This window comes from Piliocolobus tephrosceles, chromosome 4 (assembly GCF_002776525.5).
Source record: "Piliocolobus tephrosceles isolate RC106 chromosome 4, ASM277652v3, whole genome shotgun sequence".
In the NCBI taxonomy this organism is placed as follows: Eukaryota; Metazoa; Chordata; class Mammalia; order Primates; family Cercopithecidae; genus Piliocolobus; species Piliocolobus tephrosceles.
Window position 1 is genome coordinate 83,462,700 of NC_045437.1, and position 13,020 is coordinate 83,475,719.

Here is a 13,020-nt window from a genome sequence, read left to right on the forward strand (position 1 = left end):
TTGAACTTAGTAATCAGAAGATGCAAATATAGACCTACAACCTTCCTTAAGTTCACAGTTTAGCAAAAGAGCCCAAGACAGTTATATTAGGTAATTTTGATATAAAGCAGAAAGTGATTTTCCTTGCAAAGCCATAAAGTGTTATTTTTTTTTTTTTTAAGTTATCAGGCTAGGAATAGTGGCTCACACTTGTAATCTCAGCACTTTGGGAGGCCGAGGCTGGTGGACAGCCAGAGTTTAGGAGTTCAGGACTAGCCTGAACAACATAGTGAGACTCTGTCTCTACACAAAATAAAAAATTAGCCAGATATGTTGGTACTCACCTGTAGTCCCAGTTACTTGGGAGGCTGAGTGGGAGGATGGTGTGAGCCCAGGAGGAAGAGTTGGCAGTGAGCCATGATCATCCCATTGCAGTCCAGCCTGAGTGACAAAACAAAACTCTGCCCCCACACTCAAAAAAAAAAAAATGCCTCAAAAACCAAAAACACATAGATCAACAGAACAATATCTATTATAACATAGATCAATAGAACAGAAGAGATCATCCCATACCATATATACGTGGTCAAAAAAGTTATAATGAAGAAATAACTACAAGCCTGTTTTTACAACAAAATTAATCACTATGATTCATGCACAAAATTAACTCATAATGGGTCAGGGATCAGAATGCAAAATCAAAAATTGTAAAATTTCTAGAAGAAAACAAAGGAGAAAATATGTGTAGCTTTGGGTTTGGCAAAGATTTCTTATATATGATATGAAAAGTACAGTCCATTGATAAACGTAATTTCATCAAAATTTTAAAACTTCTTCTCTTTGAAAGAAACTTAAAAATAAGGAAAGGCAAGCTAGAGACTTGGAAAATGTTTGCAAAACATGTATCTAATAAAGGACATGTATCCAAAATATTTCAAGTACCCTCGAAACTAAATAATGAGAAAATAAACCACCCAATTAAAAAAAAAAAAGTATGGGTAAAGATTTGGACAGGCACTAGACCGGATAAGATATATGGATGGAAAATAAGGACATGAAAAGATATTCTACATCATTAATTATTGGATGGAAAATAAGAACATGAAAAGATTTCAATATCATTAATTATTCACGAAGAAAATGCAAATTAAAACCACAATAAGATACTATTACACATCTATCAGAATGCCTAAAATGAATAAGAAAAAAATTGACAATACCAAGTGCTTGCAAGGATGGATAGAGCAACTGTAACTCACACAAACTGTTACTATGAATATAAAACAGTTGTGAAAAATAATTTGGCATTTTTTATAAACTTACCATACAATTTATAAATTCTACTCTGAGATATTTACTCAATAAAAATATGAACGTGTTTATATAAAAAGAAACTGTATACACATGTTTATGATGGCTATACTTATCTAAAATGTAGAAGCAATCTAAATGCCCTTTAGCTGGTGAATGGATGAACAAATTGTACATTTACATGATGGAATCATATTCAGCAAGAAAATGGAATTAACTAGTGATACACAATATAATAGGTGTGAAAATCAAATGCATTTTGCTAAGTGTATGAAGCCAGACTCAAGAGACTCTCCACTGCATGATTCCATTTACATGGCATCCTGAAAAGGCAAACCTATAGGGACAGAAAACTCATCAGCTGGGTTTGGCAGTAGGGAGAAAAGGTTTCTTACAAACAGTGCAAGAATTTCTGAAGGATGAAACTGTAATATATCTCGATCCTGGCTACATGACTATATGCATTTGTCAAAAGTCAGAGCTAACACTGAAAAGGATGCTGTGAGTTGAGAGGAAGAAGAAATCCCAGCTGGTCAAAAAAAGTTACTGGAGCAATAGGCAATGAAAGTTATGGCAACTCATGTTTGGTAGAGCCCTGAGAGAATAAATTGCAGAATACGTGCAGGGATCAAAGTGAAAAAGAGCAGTTAAAAACCTGAATGAAGAATGCTGGCTAGGACGATACTGTAGAAGGCTTTTAGTGACATGCCAAAGAAATTAAAGCCATCTGTGTGACGTCATGGTAAACACTGGAGCATTTTAGGATAGAAAAGACATACATCTGTACTAGGAAGAAGGGATCATGCAAGGTTTTTCAGAATGTCATGTGCATCAGAGATTCTGTTACTGATTTAGTAAATGAATAATGGCCCAGAAATCTGCATTTTTAAGAGAATCTCTAACTTCATTCCCATTTTCAGTTTTGTTCCTTGAATATTACCGGCCCTATGAGCAGATGGAGCCGCTGGGCACTTACATGCCATGATCACATATATATTCACAGCTTACAGCTATTTCTGGATGTGTCTGATACAGTAGAAAGAACGCTGAAGGAGGAGTCAGTGACCTCAATCAACATCTTGTGAGATACTGTGTGACTCTGAGGCAGCTCTAAACTTCTCAGAGCCTCAGGCTATCACCAGTGTGCATGTAAATTAAAATGCCTACGTTCTCTGCCTCAGGGTGACTTAGATTCATAAGAATGTTGTTTGTAAAAAGCCCTTTGAAATAATCTACCAAGTGCTATACAAATGTGAGACACTTTAATCCCTTTGGGTTAAATCATTAAATCTCCAGACAACCCTCTTTAAATGTAAATATGTTGTATAATAAGGTATAATATTAGCACATATATTAGAATTTTAGTATGTGTTAGAGTATGCGTTTTTTTTTTTTTTTTTTTCCTGAAAAATCTGAAATTGAAAACATGGGGAGCAAGGCTGTTAAATTGGATGGGAGAGGCAGAAGGAACCAGAAAGAAAGGAAGAAGAGAACTGCGAGAAATTCAACCCATGGGTCTGAAAATCAGGCCTAGGAAAGTTACATAGTGTGAGGGACAAAAATAGACATGAAAGAATCTGAAAGCCAACAGGCTTACTTGAAGCTGCTGCCTAGGCCTGGTCCTAATTCCCCAGGGGAAAACATCTATGTCAGAAGATACAACTGTTTCTTTTCCCAGAGGCAAACAATGTAGGGAGTAGTAAACATAGCTGAGCAACCTATTGTAACATTTTGTTTACACACACACACACACAGACACACACACACACACACACACAGCCCAAAGGACACTATATGGATGTACCAAGGTGTGTAGAACCCAAAAACACATAAAACATCTGAGAGCTGTATCCCTATTAGGTTGAAAGTACCATTCTGTGTATCAATTCCCCACTGCTCTACATCCACTAGGCCCTTAAATTTATATATACCCAGTATACTGAGGGAAGAATAAATGACAACCTACTGTTGTTACTCAGTTTCTACCTTAGGCCCTTCCCATGTTAGACCCTCCCAATAAAGGGAACAGGATTATAACTCTGCCAGGAAGAAACTGCAGGTACCAGCTTTCACAGATGCTCCAAGATATTAAGTCTCCAGAAAGTGGGGAAAGGACGTAAGTCAAACCTGGCTCTATAGCTTGTTAACATTCCCAATTTCATCCTCTCCTCTCGTGCAGTTCAGTCTGGAGGCTCTTATGTGTGATATGAGGAAAAATCAGTGCTCTATTAATAGGGAGGATAATGCCACTCTCAAGGAAGGAGGCTACTCTGATGAAGATGCATTTTTAATCACTATGATTACATGACACATGCTTGGGGTTTGCACTTCTCAATTACAAAGATGCACTTTCACCTTTGGAATCCCCAGCCTTGAAAACTGCTGCATACTCTCAAATCTTCCATTAAGGATTACTTACCCAAATAGGAACTTTCTTCAGCAGAGGTACATTTAGACCTTTCCCTAAGCATTCTGCCTTCCATCTCTGAAGGCTTCTAAACAAACAAGAGCTCTGAGAGGAATACAAGAAAATCATAGGGAAAAAAGTCTTTTGCCAACAAATACCTATGTGGATTTGTATTCAATCACTGTTTCTCAGAGGAGAAATGAGTTTCCAATGTAGAATTAATTTTGCACAAAGCCTCTGTCTTGTCTCCATATTCATATCTGATATTTGGCAATAAGACACATTCATCTCTTTAGAATTCATTTTCTTTCTCTTAAACATTAATTAATGAAAAATTCTGAAAGGTAGAATATTCTCATAGTAGCAAATGTGAAAAGCATAAAAGAAAGGTACAAAACGGAAAGAGAAAAAAAATAGATCTTTCATTCTAGTCCTCAGCCACCTGTTCCTTTTACAGAAGTTAGTACTGTTGCCAATTTCAGATAGTATCCACATACAAACGTGTATGTATATGTGTATGTGTATTTCCTTTCTTTTTCTCTACTCAAACAGTAACACATAAGACATTCTTCACTTTGTTTCCTTGCTATTATCCATATCTAGTCATCTCTCCTTATCTCTATATGATGACGATTTTTGTCTTCTATGTGAGTTATACATAAATATCCTTGTTTTTTTTTTTTTTTTTTTTTGAGACGGAGTCTCGCTCTGTCGCCCAGGCTGGAGTGCAGTGGCCGGATCTTGGCTCACTGCAAGCTCCGCCCCCCGGGTTCACGCCATTCTCCTGCCTCAGCCTCCCAAGTAGCTGGGACTACAGGCGCCCGCCACCTCGCCCGGCTAGTTTTTTGTAGTTTTTAGTAGAGACGGGGTTTCACCGTATTAGCCAGGATGGTCTTGATCTTCTGACCTCGTGATCCGCCCGTCTCGGCCTCCCAAAGTGCTGGGATTACAGGCTTGAGCCACCGCGCCCGGCCATCCTTGTTGTTTTTAAAATCTGCATAGTGTTTCCTTGTGTGACAAAATTTATTTAACTGACCCTGCATTCACAGCCACATACATTGTTATTAACCTCTTATATCACACAACCGAATATCATTGTGACAGTATCATTTTATAACTGGTGCTAGAATATATCATTTTATGTTTATATTTATAAAAATATATCATTTTATAACTGGTGTAAGAAAAATAAATTTATAAGAAGCTATATAATAATTTATGATAGCTATACTTATAATATCCAAAAAGCAGAAACAATCTAATTGAGCTTCAACTGGTGATGGATAAACAAATTGTGCATTCACGCAATGGAATCATATTTAGCAAGTAAATGGAGTTAACTAATGATACACATTATCACTGATTTTCAGTTTGGATAAATGTTGCTGAATGTCACTCCCTAAATATTGTACTAATTCACACTCTCACAACAAGGAACTAAAATTTTCTATTTCCTTGTTTTCAAACTTGATCTTTGATGATTAGTTAAGTGAACATTAGAATTTTTAAGTTAGCTTGAGTTGCCTTTCTCCTAAAATAAGAGAGATTAAACATTTTCATATACTTAAAAACTGTTCTATTTCTTTTCCACGAACTGTCCATTTCTGTGCTTATTTTTCTATTGTGTTGTTGGTCTTGTTGATTCGAAGGAGCTTCTTCTCTATGAAATTTTAACTGTATTGCAAGTAGTTTTTCAATATTTTAAAAAATTGTAGCTGTCTTTTTGATGTTGCCTTTTCTAATTTTTATTGCTACGTTAACATTTTTATGACTTGTAGTTTTTGTGTCATATTTAGAATGTACTCCCAATGCCAAATTTGTTTTTTAAATTACCCCATAACACTTTTTACTTCTTTTATGGTTTTCAGTTCTTTATGTACAAACTTCACCTGAAATTTATTTTTCATATTGGAAATTAGGGGTATATTCATAACAAATTTTCCCATGGAGGTATATCTATTTGTCCTAACATCATTTATTGAATAACTAATTTTTGCCATGATACAAAGTGCCACTTACGTGGTAACCATATTCCCTTATATATTTTGCTTTATTGACAGAATTCTAATCTGTTCCATTAATCCAGCTGTTTACTTTTTTTTAGTTCCACACTACTTTATTTTAACTTCGTAATAGACTTAGTATTTGGTAAGTCAAATTCTCTTTTCTTCTCTTTTCCTCTTTCTCCTCTCTCTTTCTCTTTCACTCCTAATTTTTTTCAAAATATCCTTTGCATTCTTGCATGTTTTATTTTACAAATGAACTTTAAAGCCAGTTTTTCATATAAACATTTTATTGGCATTTTATTTGTACAATATAAGTTATAGATTAATAATTAATTTTCTATGAATTTTCAACAAGTGAAGTACTAGTATAATATTGAGAATTAAGAAATGGTCCTACCACAACACACCTGGGACACAGATTCACTCAGATATTTGTAGACTCCCCTCTGGCCTCTTTTTCTTTCTCCAGTTCCCTGGTTGGGCATTGTGTTCCTGTGTCCATGCAATGTTCTGCAGAAATGTAGACAGGAACACATTTCCTCCACGGATGAGAACCCTGGGAGGCTTCATGGCATTTCCAATATCAGAATCATCAGAACCAGTACAAACGAGCCATTTTTTGAGAAGGCTTAGCAGAATTTCTGGCAAACCAGAGTAGAGAGGAGGGTGAGGAAGAAGATAGCAGAAGAGGAAAGATGTAAAGGATGGTTCATATCTCATATCCTCAGCTTCAAATTTATATTTTTTATGTTATCTCCAAATGAAGTTTTAGCACAGATATTGCATTTTAAAGTAATAATTGATGAATGGAAATATTAAAAATATGCCATAGTTCTTTAATGCTATTTCAATATTTCTCCCCCTCCTCCTTTTCTTCTTTTTCCCTCTCTTCTCCTTTCTTTGTAAACTACAAAAAATGAAGGTGCTCAGATAGTGTTTGAACTTTAATAGACTATATCTATATATACAGTAGAATAGACTAATTCACTTGAGTAATTTTTTGCACATATTTGGCAAAAGAAAAATAAAATCAGAGCTTTGAAGAAATCTTTTGCTTTAGGCACTCTCTGTAAGCCCTGTAAAAAAATCGTTTAACAAAGTGGGAATACAGGTAGGGAAAATTAAATAAATATTCATTAACATCAAGGAGCCATACATATTAATGGATGTTATGAAATCAAAATCAACTGGGAGAAATGGCTGATGTAGTATGTTTGATTTAATGTTTTTGTTAGGAAATTAAATGCAAACAAAGAAGGACTAACCTATAAAAATGAGCATTTGATATACCGCTACACATTTCACCTTACTTTACATGATTTTGTGCACATTTAATATGATGTGTCTATTATTTTTTCTTATGGCCAGATGATGGGAAAAAAAGATGGTTTTGAAATTGCTAAAAGAAAATGCTAGTATCTATAGTTAGTAGTAAAGAGTCCTAAATTTTGGAATGAAAATAAAATCCACAATGTAGTATAGCATTTTACCAGGGAAACATACATTTCTTTGTTTTTATAGATCTTCTTGATCCTAGATAAAGAACATTTCTAAGTTTTCTTGTAGTTCAGTGTTGTACAATAGTTTTTAAAGTAATATTTTGGCATTAGTTTAGGATTAACAAATCTTCAACTATTTAAACCTCCTTTTATGTGATAAAATATGTTCAGAAGCAAATTAGTTTTTTTAATGGTTATTTAAAAATTTTTCTATGGCTGACACATCTAAAGAAAAACTTCATTGATTTGGGATCAGCTAATGATTCTTTGATTTGCCCTTCTCTTACATAGACAGTTTCCTTTCCATGAAGAAATATGATGATTACCATGAAAAACAATGTCCTATTGAAGAGGAAAGGTAGTAGAAAGTACTCTTAGGTCATAGCACCAGGATAATATTACATAATTCTCAAAAATGATCATATTTGCTCATTTCCTTCAGACATTTGGAGGCACAGAGTTTCTCTAACAACTAGAGCAAACTGTTTAAGAAAACAACTCATTTAACAACTATCAGTCCATCTCTAACAACTGGAAAAAACTGTTTAGCAGAATTTGTTGTGGACAAAACCTTAGTTTTAATTTTTCTGCCCTAATTTCTTTTTACTCCAATTTCCGTATTTATTTTTATTATGTTATGGATATCTTGTGATGGATATTTCCTGATTCAGAATTTCTAAACAATATTAATATCTTATGGAAACCACAAGAAGAATAATGTCAAAAATATTTTTATTATGCAATAAATATATATTGATCTAAAATTTTAACCATAAAGCAAGGTAAAGAATGAGAAGAAACTCACTCTCAGGAAGTAACCACTGTTAACAATTTAACAATTTCCAGTGTAACCTTCTAGAAATCATCTATGCATTTAAAAATAAATATTCATGTACAAATATCTTATTTTTTATCTTCAACTTTTATTTTAAGTTCAAGGATACATGTGCAGGATGTGGAGGTTTCCTGCGTAGGTAAATATGTGCCATGGTGGTTTGCTGCATGGATCATCCCATCACCTAGGTATTAAACCCAGCATTAATTAGCTATTTTTCCTGATGCTCTCCCTCCTTCCACCCTCAGTCCCTGACAGGCCCAGTATGTGTTGTTCCCCCTGGGAACAAATGAGAACAAATGTGACCATAGTTCTCATTGTTCAGCTCCCACTTATGAGAACATGTAGTGTTTGTTTTTCTGTTCCTGCATTAGTTTGTTGAGGATAACAGTTCCCAGTTCCATCCATTTCCCCTCAAAGGACATGACCTTGTTCCTCTTTACGGCTGCATAATATTCCATGTTGTATATGTACCACATTTTCTTTATCCAGTCTATCATTGATGGGCATTTTGGTCATTCCATGTTATATGCATGCATGTATCTTTATAACAGAATAGTTTATATTTCTTTAGGTATATACCCATTAATGGGATTGCTGGGTTAAATTGTATGTCTGCTTCTAGATGTTTGAGAAATCACCACATTGTCTTCCACAATGGTTGAACTAATTTACACTCCCACCAACAGTGTAAAAGCATTCCTTTCTCTCACCAACTTTACCAGCATTTGTTGTTTCTGGACTTTTTTTTTTTTTTTTTTTTTGAGATGGAGTCTCGCTCTATCACCCAGGCTGGAGTGCAGTGGCATGTTCTCGGCTCACTGCAAGCTCCACCTCCCGGGTTCACGCCATTCTCCTGCCTCAGCCTCCCGAGTAGCTGGGACTACAGGTGCCCACCACCAAGCCTGGCTAATTTTTTATATTTTTAGTAGAGACGGGGTTTCACTGTGTTAGCCAGGGTGGTCTCTATCTCCTGACCTCATGATCCACCCACCTCGGCCTCCCAAAATACTGGGATTACAGGTGTGAACCACCGCACCTGGTGTTTCTGGAGTTTTTAATAATTGCCATTCTGACTGGTGTGAGATGGTATCTCACTGTGGTTTTAATTTACATTTCACTAATGATCAGTGATGTTGAACTTTTTTCATGTTTTTTGGGTACATGAATGTCCTCTTTTGAGAAGTGTCTGTTCATGTCCTTTGCGCACTTTTTAATGGGTTTGTTTTTTTTGTGTGTAAATTTAATTTTTTATAGACTCTGGAAATAAGACATTTGTCAGATGGATAGATTGCAAATATTTTCTCCCATTCTGTAGATTGTCTGTTTACTCTGTTGACAATTTCTTTTGCTGTGCAGAAGCATGTTTAGCTTAATTAGATCTCATTTGTCAATGTTTGCTTTTGTTGCAATTGCTTTTGGTCTTTTTGTCATGAAATCTCTGTCCATACCTATGTCTTGAATGGTATTACCTAGATTTTCTTCTATAGTTTTTATAGTTTGGGGTTTACAATTAAGTATTTAATCCATCTGGAGTTAATTTTTGTGTAAGGTGTAAGGAAGGGGTCTCATTTCAATTTTCTGCACATAGCTAGCCAGTTCTCTCAGTATCATTTATTAAATAGGGAATCCTTTCTTCATTGCTTGTTTTGGTCAAGTATGTTAAAGATCAGAGGGTTGTAGGTATGCAGTCTTATTTCTGAGTTTTCTACTTTGCTCCATTGGTGTATGTTTCTGTTTTTGTACCAGTACTATGCTGTTTTGTTTACTGTAGCCCTGTACTATAGTTTTAAGTCAGGTAGTGTGATGTCTCTAAGTTTGTTCTTTTTGCTTAGGATTGTCTTGGCTATTTGGGCTCTTTTTTGGTTCCATATGAATTTTTAAACAGTTTTCTCTAATTCTGTGAAAAATGTCAATGGCAGTTTAATGGGAATAACACTGAATCTATAAATTACTTTGGGCAGTATGGCCATTTTTACAACATTGTTTCTTCCTATCCATGAGCGTGGAATGTTTTTCCATTTGTTTATGTCCTTTCTGATCTAATTTTTTTGAACAGTGGTTTGTAGTTCTCTTTAAAGAGGTCCTTCACTTCCCTTGTTAGCTGTATTTCTAGGTATTTTCTTCTTTTTGTGGCAATTGTGAATGGAAGTTTGTGATTTGGCTCTCTGCTTGCCTGTTTTTGATGCTTAGGAATGCTAGTGATTTTTGCTCATTGATTTTGTATCCTGAGACTTTGCTAAAGTTGCTTATCAGTTTAAGAAGCTTTTTGGCTGAGACAATGGAGTTTTCTAGATACAGGATCATGTCATCTGCAAATAAAGATAATTTGACTTCCTCTCTTTCTATTTGAATACCTTTTATTTTTTTCAGCTGGAAGCTGATTGCCAAGCCAGAACTTCCAATACTATGTTGAATAGAAGTGGTGAGAGGGCATCCTTGTCTTGTGCCAGTTTTCAAGGGCAATGCTTCCAGACTATGTGTTTGTCATATACGGCTCTTATTATTTTTAAGTATGTTCCTTTAATACCTAGTTTATTGAGAGTTTTCATTATGATACAAAGGTTGCTGAATTTTATTGAAGCCCTTTTCTGCATCTATTGAGATAATCAGGTATTTTTTGTCTTAATTCCATTTGTGTCATGAAACACATTATTGATTTGCATATGTTGAACCAACCTTGTATCCCAGGGATTAAACCAACTTGATCCTGGTGGATAAGCTTTTTCATGTGCTGCTGGATTTGGTTTGCCAGTATTTTATTGCGGAATTTTGCATCGACGTTCATCAGCGATATTGGCCTGAAATTTTCTCTTTTGTTGTTGTTGTATCTCTTCCAGGTTTTGGTATCAGGATGATGCTGGCCTCATAAAATGAGTTAGAGAGAAGTCCCTCCTTCTCAATTGTTTGGAATAATTTCAGAAGAAATGATACCAGCTCCTCTTTGTACCTCTGGTAGAATGCACCTATAAATCCATCTGGTCCCGGGCTTTTCTGTTTTTTTGTTGGTAGGCCATTTCTTACTGCATCAATTTCAGAACTTGTTATTGGTTTATTCAGGAATTCTACTTCTTCCTGGTTCAGTCTTGGGAGGGTGTATGTATCCATGAATTTATCAATTTCTTTTAGATTTTCTAGTCTATGTGTATAGAGTTATTTATAGTAATCTCCGATGGTTGGTTGTATTTCTGTGGGGTCAATGGTGATAGCCCTCTTATCATTTCTAATTGTATCTATTTAATTCTTCTCTCTTTTCTTCTTTATTAGTCTAGCTAGTATTGTCTATTTTATTATTTTTTTTAAAAAAAAAACACCTCCTGGATTTGTTGATTTTTTGAAGGTTTTTTTTGCATCTCTATATTCTCCAGTTCTACTCTGATCTTGATTATTTCTTATCTTCTGCTAGCTTTGAGGTTTGTTTGCTCTTGTTTCTCTAGTTCTTTTAGTTGTGAAGTTAGATTGTTAACTTGAGATCTTTCTAGCTTTTTGATGTGGGCATTTAGTGCTATAGATTTCCCTTGTAACACTGCTTTAGCTACGTCCCAGAGATGCTGGTACGTTTTATCTTTGTTCTAATTAGTTTCAAAGAACTTCTTGATTTCTGCCTTAATTTCATTATTTACCCAGGAGTCATTCAGGAGTAGGTTGATCAATTTCCTTGTAGTTGTGTGGTTTTGAGTGAATTTCTTAAACTTGAATTTTAATTTGTGCTGTGGTCTGAGAGACTGTTTGTTATGATTTTAGTTCTTTTGCATTTGCTGGGAAGTGTTTTACTTCCAACTGTGTGATCAATTTTTGAGTTAGTACTGTATGGCAACGAGAAGAATGTATATTCTGTTGATTTGGGGTGTAGAGTTCTGTAGATATCTATCAGGTCCACTTGATCCAGAGTTGAGGTCAGGTCCTGAATATCTTTGTCAATTTTCTGTCATGATGATCTGTCTAATATTGACAGTGGGGTGTTAAAGTCTCCCACTATTATCGTGTGGGATTTTAAATCTCTTTGTAGGTCTCTAAGAATTTGCTTTGTAAATCTTGGTGCTCCTGTATTGGGTGCATATATATTCAGGATAGTTAGCTCCTCTTGTTGAATCAAACACTTCACCATTATGTAGTGCCCTCCTTTGTGTTTTTTGATCTTTGTTGGTTTAAAGTCTGTTTTGTCAGAAACTAGGATTGCAACCCCTGCTTTTTCTGTTTTCCATTTGCTTGGTAAGTTGTACTCCATCCCTTAATTTTAAACCTACATGTGTCTTTGACCCATTAGATGGGTCTCTTGAAGAGAGCATACCAATGAGTCTTGGCTCTTTATCCAGTTTGCCAGTCTATGTCTTTTAATTGGGGGCATTTAACCCATTTACATTTAAGGTTAATATTATCACATGTGAATTTGATCCTGTCATGATGATGTTAGCTGGTTATTTTGCAGACTTGTTTATGTGGTTGCTTCAGAGTGTCACTTTGTACTTCATTGTGTTTTAAAAATATTGTATGCTTCACAAACTTGCATGTCATCATTGCAGAGGTGCCACGCTAATCTTCTCCATATCATTCTAATTTTAGCATATGTACTGTCAAAGTAAGCACTGCAAATATCTTAATAATATGAGATCATATAATACCTACTATACTGTTTTCTTTTTACATGTATAAGCATCTTCCAAATTAGTATTTATACTCATGTCATTTTTAAGACAGTTACTATTGCACAGTATAGATATAATTTATTTAAGTAATTCCCAGGTATGTATTCCAACTTTTTATTTTTCCAGCAATGCTGCGACATATGTAATTTGTTATTCTAATTCTACAGTTACAGAATTCTATACTGAAATTGGGTTTACAGTAAGATTCTATATTAGTAGCATAAGGTAAAGTGAAATGATTCTATATTAGTAGCTTAAGGTAAAGTATTTTCAAATCTGGGAAACAATAATGGTAAACTTATATGAGGGAAAAATCTGTTTAACATCAATAACAACA

At 34.9% G+C, this 13,020-nt stretch overlaps 1 non-coding gene across 1 annotated transcript; it reads right to left on the reverse strand.

Moving 5' to 3' along the window:
• Positions 1-12,517: 12,517 nt before the first annotated feature.
• On the reverse strand, positions 12,518-12,624 carry LOC111544525. Its single transcript, XR_002732189.1, has one exon. It is a non-coding gene; the product is annotated as a U6 spliceosomal RNA (small nuclear RNA).
• Between the last annotated feature and the right edge of the window lie 396 nt (positions 12,625-13,020).